Source organism: Tigriopus californicus, chromosome 9 (assembly GCF_007210705.1).
Source record: "Tigriopus californicus strain San Diego chromosome 9, Tcal_SD_v2.1, whole genome shotgun sequence".
Lineage (NCBI taxonomy): Eukaryota > Metazoa > Arthropoda > Copepoda > Harpacticoida > Harpacticidae > Tigriopus > Tigriopus californicus.
The window spans coordinates 3,357,020-3,371,144 of record NC_081448.1 but is presented as its reverse complement, the minus strand read 5'-3'; positions in this window follow the sequence as shown (position 1 = coordinate 3,371,144).

Genomic DNA, 14,125 nt, shown 5'->3' with positions numbered 1-14,125 from the left:
GTGAGATCGACGACAATTTATGGACTCTTCCAAAAAACAAACCAAGACGATGAAAATGACAATTGCTGATGTGGTCTGATAGCGTTAGGGGGGTACACACTACATACCATCACCACCATCACCACCACCACTGCAGTCTCCCCTCTAAGAGATAGCATCTTGAATGGGGATGTCTTCCTCAGTGTTGCCATTGTTATATGTCTGGCCCATTCCTTCATTCGCATCATTGTGTTGTATGAAAAGTTAGAAATCAACTTGGGATATCGTGTTATCAAAGATGGCACTCAATAATTTTTGGGATGAGTACTTCTCATAGATCTGAACCAGGTTCATAGGTTCATGGTTCTTTATCGTCTGGCATCCCTGAGCCATGGTTCCAAATCACCTTGGTGATGAACTGTGGTCTCCAGACTCAAGTGACAGTGTCTCAGTGGGGTGTCCTTGGAAAAAAATGACTTTAGATATCATGGCAAAAATCGTTGCCTTCATCCATCGTGGGTTTGGTGGCCATTGTGTATGGGGTCCCAGCGACATTTTTATTCTCAATCAGGGTGCCTCAAACTTGATTACAATGGAAATGCGAACGAAAACAGGACAGATGTTCATGATAAAGATGTGTGTCATATTAATATTGTGTTCATGACCAAAAAGAGAGACGATGAGAGTGCCAGGATCGGGACATATTGGCTTGAGTAACGCTTGCGAATTGGCCAACCTCCCACGAGGAGTGCTCTAAAATGCATTCCAGCCAGTCCTTTGTTGGACGTAGTACAATCCTACTCTTTCTTAGGGTACAGAGAGTAATAAAGGTGGTTTTTTTACCACTTTGATTTCATTCTCAAATTTGGCTTGACTCGATATAGCAGGCCATTTTTTTATCAAGAACGCACTTGCGTAACAGCACCGCATGTTGGGATCCTTAGCGTAGCTTACATATATTTAACACATGATACTAATCAGCAAACATCGGCCCAGATCCCAGTTACGATCTCCACACATGACATATTTTTTCCTCATTAACCGCCAAAAAGCCTCCTCCATTCGGGTATTATAACGAAACGCGTGCCAATCCCCTATCGACATCAACACCTTGCTATCAAAGTTTGGAAAATGATCTGGATTTGCCTTTGTCTCGTTTTTTTTCGTGGATGTAAACAGTTTACAGAAAGGCAATGATTGATTCAGTCCACGTTAACGAATGCGCGCACGAACAAAAAAATCCATCAAATTTGGGGAAAAAGAACCAGATTTAACAAGACGAAAAAGACGTTTTGGGGTCCGTAAAATTCGGCCGCATGATTGATGTTGTGACTGGAAGGCTGATGCGAGATGATGCTTGTCTGTTTGGCCTCTTTTGTGTCCCTGGTCCGTAAAAATATGCGCCCAAATGGAGGACAGTGCATTGACATCGTGTATTAAGCTTAAGCTAGATTAATGTTCGCATGGGTTCTTTGACTGTTCGAACTCCTCGTGTAAAGTGAAAGGCAAGAATGTAGCCTCTGTATTTCAAAGGCAGTGAGTGGCCTTTCAGCAGAAATCAATGCCATGTGAGTGGGTTAAAGCTCTTTTTATGCCTTTGGATTTGACAAATGTCTTTTTAATCTGGGCGAGATATCTCCACGAGATGGTGATGTCTGTATCACTTTATTTTTGAGCACATCAGACCGGCTTGATCCACATCACATACGTAAGTGAAATGCTCACTGCCATTCGAACGATTTTGTTTACACCCCTCGTTTCAAGCAGGCATAGATGTTCAAATGGAACCACCAGATATGTCCGCCCCAATGGCTTTCCAATTTTGGCTCAAGCCAATGAAAAGCGTGATCGGATTGCTTGTCATGCCCGGAATAGCTGGATGACATAATAGATTGGATTGGAAGTACGTCTCAGTGTTAGTTCTGTGACCCAAAGGTATTTGTATGTATCGAGTTCGATGGTCCAAAATTCGAGTTGGCTTGTTATCCCTAATCTACAATATCAATCCTGGCATGAGCTGATCGGAATCTCTTGTCGATCCTGGCTTGCTTGGTATGCTATGGACGTGAAGCCAAAGCCAGGCTATGGACATTCAATCCAACCATACTAAAGTGAGAGCAGTCTTGGACGACAGCTCGTTTGGGATCTGTATCCACATTTGAGTATTTACAATAGACGAAAACATATTACTACATCAACTCTTCTTTTCTGTTGCCGGATGAAGCAGCGAGGAAAATGACGGTGGTGGCGCCACCATCGCCAACCATTAGAAAGGTATTAAATGCAGGGTGTGTGTAAACCATCCAGATTCTAGATGCCACTCGCCTTTTATTCCGGTCATCGTGCTTGAAGCCGTCAATGTGGCCCTGTCGAACATATTTGGCAATCGAATTGGCAGTTTAGAATTCCAACGTGCGATCAAATGTGAAGAGACATGTGAGCGCAATTCAACTGGACAGGTCAGAAGGCTCTTTCATGAGGATCGACGATGAACGATCAACCATGGACGACCGACCCACAACCACATTTAATTCTTCTGGGCCACCACACCAAAAGAACTCCCTCCATCAAATTCAATATCCCTACTTTGAGTGCCATAAACATTTCATGGGTTGGATTTTTCTACGAAACGAAAAAAAGATCCTCATTGAATCCCATCAGAGAATATTTTGGGTACTCTTGAGAATGAAAATTGATTCTTTAACTGGCATCCACCGTCACTATTGTCCACCAGGGCTGAGACAATCGCGACAATCGTCAACATCCACAATAAACCATTATCTACCCTTCCAAATCGGCAATGCTGACCCAGGATTCTTATCTTGGGGAAACCAGAGCACACGGAAGCACGTGTCATCAGGAAGATCGGTCAAAAATAGCCAACATCGGTCGACAAGAGACCCATTCCCCAACTAAGAGCTCTTCAAGAGTCCTGACCCATCCCAACAAAATGGTCCAATACACATATGATTCTACATCTTTAGTCAAGTAATCCTGACCGCTCTTAATTGAAATGTACATATATACATACGTAAAGTGTATTAGCCCTATTATATCAAGATCTAACCTATACTCTTTTATCATCTAACTGATGTTTGAGTTGTTAAATCAATAAACAATAAATAGTGTCGGATATCTTGGACAATGGCCACGAGCATCAGCCAATATCCCATCGTAAACTGTTCGAGTCTGGCTCAGTTTGGAACGAACGTGAAGTGATAACGGAGAATGGAAAAGGGGAACGAGGAACGAGAGTTCCTTCTAGCTGTGCTCGATCTTATGGGTTTGCGTTCTCGTTCCGGTTTTCTTGTTGTGAGCGGAAAGAGGTGATTTATCTCATGGCTAATGGGACTTTTTCCGACACTTTTCTTGACAGGAAGGACTATTCACATTCCCATCGCGCATCAAGATTGGGTCCAAAAAGTTGTGAAAATAAATGAATCCTCGCCCGGCCCGCCATGACCAGAACGATGAGATAGAAAGAGAGCATTGCCAAAGAGGCATCTTCTTCAACATTGGCGGCTAGCTGATTTTTTTTTAATACGAATCCCAAAGTTGGCTGGATGGAGGAGATCTTGGCAGGCACCAGAAAGGCCATTCAAGGTGACATATATTGTCCGTCGACTTTGCAACTCATCCACTAAAAAGTTCCCCAAAAATTAACTAGTCGTTGGCAAAGGAATAAACCTGATGGTGACAAAAAGAGCCCTCGTTGTCCCAAACAAGCTCTCTGATGGTTCAACTGGAATCCTGGTCGAGATTTGAATACAAATCGCTTGATTCGTGACCAAGACCGTCCTGATTATCCAACCATTTGACGAAGATTTGAGCTTCGGTAGAGCAAGCTCAAATCCAGAGACAACGTGTGTGTGGTCCCTCCAACTTTGCGTTAGTCACTCAAAAACTCATTTCGGAATGGGCAAAAAAACCTGACCTAATCTGGGATCTCTGGGAATCTTTGCCTTACAAACTTCAAGGAAAGCTTTCATGAAAGCCAACTTCGAAAACTTAATCCTGATTAAACGAACGAACACTCACTACACGTTCATAAGATGATGTTAAATAAGCCATGGTTGACTTTGAAGGCCCGAGATGCTTCAAGTTGCAATGGAAAATACGTGCATAAATCGGTGAAATGAAGGAAATAAACGAGAAAAGCAAATAGATGATCCACATTGGAATGCCAGAATAAGTAGCCTAGCCGGACATCATGACGAGAGACCCTCGCGAGTCTCTGAAATCCCATTGTGAATCCGTGCGTGAGTTATGTGCTCTCTCACTTAAGCCCAATTGGCTTACCACTGTGAGTGAAATGTCCTTTTTGTGTCAAAGTGGCGCGAGACCTCAAGGAAGCAGCCAGAGACAGACACCTCTATCCAGTAGAATGTACCGTACACATACCACCACTGAGAAAGAGCACCATGGTCCCTGAGAAGCCGTGGATCCAGGAGTAAATAGTAAATGCCAAGCAAGAAAAACATGCTTCGCCGTAAAAACAAGAAGTGTGCACTATGCTTCGTGGTCCTTGGGAGGGGGGGATGTTCAATCAGGGTGGTCTGAAGGGTGGCCATTGGCCGGGATCGATTTCATGGTTAGCTAGTTTGTAATCATACTCACGTGGTACGGTGAATGGGGCAAATCCCCAGGCCATGACTATTCAATTATTTCATCCTGGAGAGCTTTTGGTGTGACTTTCGCTTTCAAGCATGGTTCCAAAAGAGGGGCATTCTTGTTGGTGGAGAGTATTGACTGTCGGGAAACGGGAAAAACTTGACAAAATAACGGCAACTTGAGCGAGTTCCCACCCATTTTCGGGCTTGTTATGAGCAGACATTGCATGTGTGAATGCACGCTTTGAATTGCATATCATTACATGGTCAGTCTTCAAGTAGCAGTGTGATGAGAACAAGGGGGATCTTCATCATCATGATCATCATTATCATCATCCTCGCCATTCTTGAAGTCGAACTTTGGGCCATGCCCTCAAAAATCCGTTAAGGAAAGGCGAGGAATTTGCTCAAAAAGCGAATTTCTGAAAATGCATTAAGTCTTGGCACAAATGGTCAAAAAGCCAAATGAGCCCGAAGGCAAAACATCACTTTATGAGCCGACAAGTCTACAAATATTCCAGGGCATTGTTGGTGAACAAAAGACCCACCTAAATCTTGGCCGCTTTTCCACTAAACCCAGCTGATTTGGTTGGCTGGTTTGGTGATACCAAATGTGGGAGTGAGGAATTTGAACCATCCATTTTGTTTGCAAATACACGATTACATATAAAGTTGTTGCTTTGATATCACACCGTTCTGCTCTTTCTTTGGATTGTCCCTAAATATCAACGAGAAACAATGGCAAGGATTTGAGATCATTGTTTCCATTCACTGAGAGCATTGAACTGCTTTCCAATTAAACGAGCATGTCAAGTAAGCCAGTTTTTTACCTATTGTGCCCATCTATGAAGGATAGTGTCACACCGTTGATTGAGTTCCTGATGCTGTTCGTCGAGCTGTAGATCAGGAATGTCCGGACTTTCTCTCCGGGCAAGTGCGGACACGTCAAGATTTAAAATATCGTGGGCACAAGCACAACCACCTAGTATATGTAGGTATAGCAATGAAAGGTCAAGGAAGTAGGAGCAGGCTAGCAAGACCACGATTGGTCGCGTCCGGTCAGTTGACAATAATCTAAGCCCAGTTCCATTAATCTTGGAAGCAATAGAACAGAGGTAACTTGAGATTCGAGTGCCTCGAGTTACTTGGGTCATTTGTATCCATCTGAACTTAATCCCAGTCACTCAATTGATTTATTTGCTTGCCCATTTCCACTAGACTTTCGTTTTCCGGGCTAGGGTGTTCTTAACAGAGGGCAGAACATAAGGCTTTATTCAATGACGAATTTGCTGGTTCTGTCACAACCGACCGAATGTTTTGTGAAATGAAACTTGGTATTGAGAAAGTCTCTGAAGCCAACGGCAAGGACCCCTTGACAAAATGAACAGGAATGTCAGACGAACGTGACTGAGGCTCGAATTTTTCAATGACATAACTTGGAATTGGAGTTGATTCTGATCACACCACTCTCTTAAGCCTTGTAGGTTGAACTAAACCCGGCCTTGTCAATCAATGGATGTTTGTCCAGGATTGAAGAAGTCTTACCCTTAAGGAGTTGTCCAAAGAAGAATTAAGACCATTCACACCTTGAAGCAGACAGCCATTGAAGATAAGCTTGGACGATAAACACACAATAAAGATTTAACGAACCAACTTTCCTATCCTCAGTGCCTTAGTCAAAGGGCTATGCACATGTCTTGTCTGTCCACGAAGTGCGCAAGCCTTAGAATACAGAAGAAATGAATCCACATTGGTGCACTCCAGGCATGTTTAGGTCAGTTGAGTTGGAAGTAGTAGTAGTACGTAGTAGTAGTAGTATTGCCCTTCCATAGTAATGGGTTCAATCAGTCACTCACTTCAAAAGACGCAAGGATCCTGGTACAGTCTTGAAAATAATGGCCGGAAAACAAACCGACCAGTTCGAATGGAGAAATAAAGGCAATAATGCATAAGACCACCATTTGTATTCATTACCCAGTCAATTGATATCACCCTGAAAGGAATGTCTCCATACGTGCATTGCCTTGCATGGAAATGATAAGGTCTCATATTCCAGATGACAGGCCAAATTTGTTTAATAAAGAATCCAAAGACAGTCTCGAGAAGGTGTTGTGTCGGTTGGTTGTGGAGCTCAAAAAGCGTCTCACTAATCACCATAAGTTCAACTTGGCCCGAAGCCATCCTTGGTAAGTACGCTCGTTTGTTGTGTCGCCCGTGTTTGTGTCGAAGATGATTCTGCGAGGGTCACGCCCCCTCAAATGGCGCTCAGAGCTGAGAAGCCAACCCCCAATTATATATCGGTTCAGGCATGATTAATGAGCTTGAGAACAGTACTCTCATAAGCCTAGAGCCTGGCATCTCATTTGATGCTAGAGTTGCCAAGAGAAGTTGGAGTTTGGCTGGGAGATGGCGAGATGGGATTCGACCGGGTTTGACTCAAAAGCGCGTGTCGTCATGTTGTTGCTCAAGTGCAAAATATGTAGCAATGGCTCATCTAATCCTGGGCATTGGAAGAGGAGGTGGGTAAAGTGAGTTGTTGGGTTTGAGTCTATTACCATTGGTTTCCATGACAAACAAAGCTTGTGGACAGAAACAATTGGGATGCCTTTCGAGGTTGGAAATGTGAAGTGCGGAATTTATGGGTCGTCTCATGAGAAGTATGTGGTCTTTTGCACAGTTGTCGTGGCAATGGAGGCATCGTTGGGTCTCTAGGTGGTCGCTGAAATCTTTCTCCAATGTTCACTCATGTCCACTAACAGAACGAGACACCGAGAGAGAGAGAGAGAGACCATTTGGTTGGTGGTTGGCAAGCTAGCTGGAAATCCAACAAAAATGCGAGGGAACGCCATCGAGGGCCGTGCAATACTTTATTTTCACTGATGTGACTAAAAGATAGCCATGGCTTTTTGACATTCTCCAGACCACATGATCACCAAGATCATTTCAAGATACTCGAATCCAACTTGTACACCACTGCTCTCCTGTACCAAAGATGTCAAAGATAGTATAAGTCGTGGACGAATCCTCGAACCCATGGCTAGCCACGAAAAGCAACCTGCCAGTCAGCCTGCCTGCCACCAAGACCTCGAGTACATGGCTCGACGAGCGAGAGAGCACCAAGAGCGAATCAGCAAAAACAACATTGAATGACCATCAGATAAAGTGGTAGCAGTATAAAACCAGCTGGAAATGGCTGATGATAGCATCAAGAGTTCTCACACTAGGCAGGGACAGGAGTATTTATTGGCATATTATTCTGCGGCTGGAACGGTCCATGCCCACTGGCCACCCTGTCCCCTCCCGTGGGGAAGGAGTAAGTCCTATCAGCAGGGTGGGAATCTATCCGTCAGGCTTTGGCATTGGTTCGAGTCACATCTCTCACCCCACGCCTGCCTTGTACCACCACTACCACCCCTGCCACCTTGAGCAGAACTCCAAAGCTCGTAACACACTACCCTCCCTTATCCAGGAAGAGTAATGACTTGTTTTGGCCAAATTCATTCATTGTTCTATAAACGTAACGAGACCTTCGGCCACCTTGGGGGCATGTTGCTTTATTTTGACAATTGAGCTGGCACAACAACCCAACCAACCAGTCAGCAAACCGGCCAATAGAGTGACCAAAGAGAGGCGTCCCTCCGCCATCATTGAAGAAAGAGGATCTAAGGACTTGAGGGTGGCCTCGGCTTTGTGAGGTGGCGTTGATGGTGGCTGGGAGGAAAAAAGACACCCCCAGACCCAAGTGACAAAAAGGAATTCGGTGAGAGGAATGGTAAAAACTCGGGTAAGGGACAAGCTATAATTAAGGGGAGGTCGTCTTGTCAAGTTTAGCGCCTGATTGGGTGCCATTTTGGCATTGTGGTGTTTTTTTCTCATCAAGGAGGGGTTCCACTCCAACTGATCATAAATGAAATGACTTCTCACTTCTCTCAATCTCGATCGACCGTTCGAGTTCGTTCGTGGGTCCGTTCGTTGATTCACTCATTTGGGAGGGTCTTTTCGAGCCTTTCAAAGTATCTCCCCTCCTCGTGTCGTCGTGATATGAGTATAAAGGCCTGTTTGTCATGTGTTGTGACACTTTTAGTTATTATTTGCTCCCATCGTACATTCACTTGTCTTGGTTTGTTGGATGGAGTGTTCGAAGCTCCAGAGGGGTTTCTGCGTCCAACTTCAACGCAGATCTGAGGAAGTTGTCTGATAGGATCCGAAACGGATTTCCCATCGCCCTGACCAAAATTCCCTTTGGGTTGAAGGAAGTTTCTGTTAATTAACCCCAAATTGAAATGAAAGGATCACAACGAGTTTTTTTCAGAGCCAATTAAGGGGCTGGGTTCAACATTATCCGTTGGTTGGCCGCAAAAAATGTCATAAAAAGATAATGCCTCACCCGGTATCGCGCACCTTAGCTGTGGCAACTGACAATGCATGCAAAGCAAGTAGACGGGAAAAGACAATGCACAGCAACGTAAATAGGCTTTTTTGTGCAGGTAAAGTAAAAATTTTGTTGTTCGACTTATCACATCCCAAAATCTTTCAGCTCAACACAACACATCCACACACATCTAAGATATACGAATCGAGGAGTTGTTTTAAAGAAGAGCGAGAACGGGAACAATTGCGAATGGAAGAGGAAGAATTGAAGGAAGTCACTCCAAAGAGTCTCCGTGTTATTCGGTTACTTTGAATGATGAAAGAATGAACTGCTATTTGTAAACTGTCGCAATTCTCGGGATTCATGTTAATTAGCGTCAAAGTAATTAATGTTGAAATTTGCCTCTATGACGAACAACTTCGGAACACACAAATATGTAGTACACATCACGTTATTTTGTAGTGCCTTTGGCATTCATGAATTAAACTCGCGGTATTTGTTTTGCTTTGTTCGAAAGTCTTGCTCACTAGCACTACATATCGAATCAAATTGTCGACCTATCAACGCATGGGAATGAATTCAGCATTGCAACGCAGTACGTAGGTCGCAGGTACACTACCCTCGGTTAAGAGCCCTTTGTGCTGAAAATCGATCAGAATTTGCCTCATCATGGCATTTAAAGCCTTTGTTTTGGCCTCTATCCCTCTCTCGTTCTCTCTTTGGCTCTATTGAGAATGTTTGGAAACTTGATGACGCGACAAATTATTCAATTCTTAGCCCGTTCTTAATTCGTCTTGACAGTGGCCTCATTAAAAGAATACTTGCCCCATTACACCGACGAGTCAGAGAAACATTGCCCAACTGACTTTTCGGGGACAAGAGGCAAGTCAAGAGATCGGCTCACTACGAAAAGCAGCTGTCCTCCCCACATGTACACAGTATCATTAAGCCATTTGGGGACATGGCATTACAATCTAGTACATGCAACCAGACTAACTCGACTAAATTCATGCACTAATTAGCCAAACTCTCGCTCCTTTTCTAGAAACACCCACTCGCGAACCTGTGCCGTGCTAGTCAATCTTGAGCGCTGACCCTTTGGGAAAAAACCACCAAAGGAGCCCATAAAATTTGGCAATCCGGAGAATTCCGATCTCGGATCTCGTCGATGGTGTTGATGTCAACTTTGGATGGGAAGACCTAACGCCAAGTGTCTTCTTGTCTTGTTTCCAGAATCCCGACCGATTTCGGGCTTAGTGTCAACTTTAGGATCGGATTATCGAGAACCGAAATGCAGCCGTTCCGGGAATCGGGCGGCCTAAACGAGTGCTTATCCGCGGTTTGTTCCATGAAATGAGGCCATTTGCGGAGTTTACATGTCAAGCTGGGCAATTAACAGTCGTTTTAGTCATGAAATATGCCCGCTCCTTTACAAAGTTGGCCGTGATGGCCTGACAAGCACTTTTATTCGTATTAATGTTTAGAGGCCGGCAGGTTGGCCTGGACGGGAATCTCATGTTAAAAGGATCTTATTCAGCTGGAAGATGGATTGAAGAAAATGAGCAGGTTGGACTCAAGCCCACCATATCATTTAGTGATTGACCTTTGAGAAACTCGTGAAATGATGAGGTCATTTAGCTGCAGGTTTGGGGGGAGGATCCAACGCTCATCGATTAGAATGGCCCGTATCAGCAAGGCTCCTCGAGACTTGACGGACTCACTGTTACTGCTTGGTATTAGCAGGAAAGAAGCAAGTCAAGAGAGCACGTAGGGCAGCTAGGTAGTCATTATATTTGGAGCGAAATGAGCAATATGGTCGAGACAACAATGAACCCCAAACATCTTGAGGAATGCCATAGAATTCCAGAGGCACCAAAGGGATCATTTGTAAAATCTCGCCTGGATGCAACAAGAAATCTTCTCAAACGTGATGGGATGTTGTTTATCCTTAACTTGTCTGTTCTGGCCATGCAACGATTACCAGTGGAGAGTTTATTGGCTGTTCACTCCAAAACTAGGTTACTCAATTTTTTGATAAGGTCAGTTAAAATGCTTCATTTCAGTTGATGAGCTGCTTATCAGAAAGATGTCTAAAGAGAGAACAACCAAAAGTCTCATAATTGACTCAGAAAGCTGTTCTTCCCGCTAAGTCAAAACCGGAGATATACCGTTTAAAAAGATCAGTAGCCCATGATTATAATGATGAAAAACTACTATTGTTTTGACAATTGATCATTTTCTATCGTTTCTTGAGAGGGCTCGCATACACTGAATAGGTAAGAAAGATCCTGAAGCCAAAGTTTTTGCTTAATATCTTAAAGGAAATCTTCGTTTATTCAAATATCATGAAGAAGTCTATTTTTGTCTTCAACTTTCTTTACCTTCTTTGTCAAGTCTTAAATGGAATGCAAGATTCGTAATTATTATGGCATGGCAAGTTTGAACCATAATTCATTTTAAAAATGCGTTCAGGGATTATTTAGCCACTCGCTGAATAGACCAACATCTTCAAGGCCTCCTATCAAAATGTTAGAAACGGCGAATAAAATCCATCCATTTTAAAGAGCCCTTTGCTGCCACATCTTGTTCATAAAAGTAGGGAAGCTGAATAAGGCTGCTCGGTGTTATTGACAATCCAGAATTTGAGCTCCGATCAAAAGTGTCGATAAAGATCTCTTCCGAATTCCTATCAATTTCCTATCTCCCTTTTACAGCCAGCCCTTCAGTAATTGCATAGCCACAGAATTCCAAAATTGACGCTTTACTTCGCTCAGACGAGCCAAAGCGATTGCCAGCCCATCTATCAAATCCTTTAGATAGATTGCACCAGGTACAATTAATCCCACAAAAATGCCTGCTTGCCTGCCTGCCTGCCTCCCTCAATTCCTTCCATCGGTTCTTCAATGATATATGTTGAAAATCCGACCTCTACAGAACGTACAATGAGTGTGTGCGTAATATTACAAACCGAAGCTCCGCCAGGATCTTGCTCCAAAATTAAATCCACACCTTCACCTTCTGGAACCATCATGTCTGATTGGAGTGGAAAGCGTTGAAGAGGTGTGGAGAACCACACGTTCACCTCTCAACCCTGTCATTTTGGCTCGAAACTATGCATGCAAGCACGGAAATTGGGTAAAAGCCTCATTAATCAATCGATTGGCTTTTATCTACTCCCTCTTGTTGCAAAAAGCGAATGAACTCAAAGACCTGTTTGGGGGGACTTTCTTTTTTCCTCCTAAAGATAAAGATAACATTATACCACCGAGTACTGACCCACAAAGATAAGATGCGATCTTGGACAAAGTCCTTGAACTTGAATTTGAAGATCGACATCACCACCTCATCTTCTGATTCATTCTTTAAGCCGATAATTTAAACACTTGGATGCCACCATCAGATATCCAGCCAGACATTCTGGACCTGAGAACCCATGCTTTACCGTAATGCAGCCTTTAAATGCAGTTACCGGCAATCTTGCAGAAAGAGTTGAACTGGCAAGTCATAATTTAGTTGAAACAAAGCCAGCTTATTTTACCACTGTTACCCGGTAAAGGGTCTTGAAGTTTGGGTTATGTACTGGATACTATTGAGATGGTTCGTCGTTCAAGCTCAATGGAATAAAAGCCAGTGAGTGCGTCTCCCGGTTGCTTATCATCAGTAATCAGTGGATTCCATCGGTGAAGATCTGGCCCAGAGATCTTCAAGCGAGCTCCTCAAAGAGACCTGAAGATGTGGGTTAACTTTGATAATGCGAGAATGAAAGTGAATCGCTTGACTTTGAGGCTTCAGGTCGGGAGAAGCATGGGGCCAAAAGTGTGGATTGCAAGTGCAAAATCGCATTAGATTTGAAAGCTAGGATTGATCAACGGAGAGCAAGTTGGGCGATCCCAAGATGACATGTGTTGAAAGTAATCTTAGTGTGGAGGGATAAAGGAATAGGGTCGAAACAAGGGGGTTAGGCCAACAGTTAACAGCCAATAATTGGGGTGTGTAATTTGGCGATTAAATTTCTGTCTGGTCAAGGAACCGAGAGGTACTCTCCGTTACGTTTTAAGGTCATGCATTTCTTTCAAGTAAAATATCCCTATCTACGTATATGTGTTTGTAATATTGATATTATAAGATCTTTCTCGCTTTGATTTCGTTGGTTATGACGGGCGTATTGACGTATGAGTACATCGACGAGTCATCTAACTCTTGCATCCAATCTTATGTTGTTTTGTAGATGTAAGTTATGTGATAATCATGTGGGCTGTCTGAATTAAGCAAGGCCCCAATAAATCGAGAGACGGCCTCCCATGATAAAATCAAGCGTCGCCGTTGTTTGAGAAAACAAATTCGTAATGGATTTTATCAGTCTATCGTGTTCAAATTGGTCAGTCAGGATGTCGGCATATTTCAGTTAACTACTTAGCAGTAGTACTCCTGTAGAACTTGTAGGTAGGTTATTGGGCACATCAGGCGATGGCGGCAACTTCTTTTTTTCTCAGTTAGCTTTGGTCAAACATCCCAACCAAGTAGAGAGCCACTCACACCCAACCATAAGTGAGTTGAAGAGTGAGTGAGTGAGGGTGTATACCAGGTACGTGAGTGTGAGGATTGGAGATGAAAAGTAGTCGAAGGTAAAAAGAAGGTGCTTGTAAGCTGAGAGGGGACCCGGGTCGGCCCTTCTGGAGCTGGCAGTGAAAAAAGTGCTTGCATCTCCAATGCTCTTGGCCACTTAAGATTTCAGACCAACCGTGTGATTATCCCATTATCAATAATGAAAGCGTCGCCAATGAACACAAGACGATCCAAACGGACACGTCTTCAGGCTTCTTTACCGGGCACACTAGCTCGATTCCAATGTATAAACTCTAAGTATTATGGTCTGAGGATTGGTCATGCCAGTGCCAGGAATCACGAAAACACAGTCAATGTAGCCATCGAATAATTGCTGGAGGTAAATATGATGCTTAATGACCGACTAACTAACTCCTCCATCTTCAATCCAATTGTCATGAGAATTAGGGTCCCTTTGAAGAGACACAAAGCTTGTAGGTCTGACTCGGAAACCTCAGTAGGCAGTTGTAGAAACAGTCGTCGTGGTCGTCGTGGTCGTCGTTGCAGTTGTGGAGTATACTACCTATATAGTTTTCTTCAGGGCGGTCTGGCCTCACAA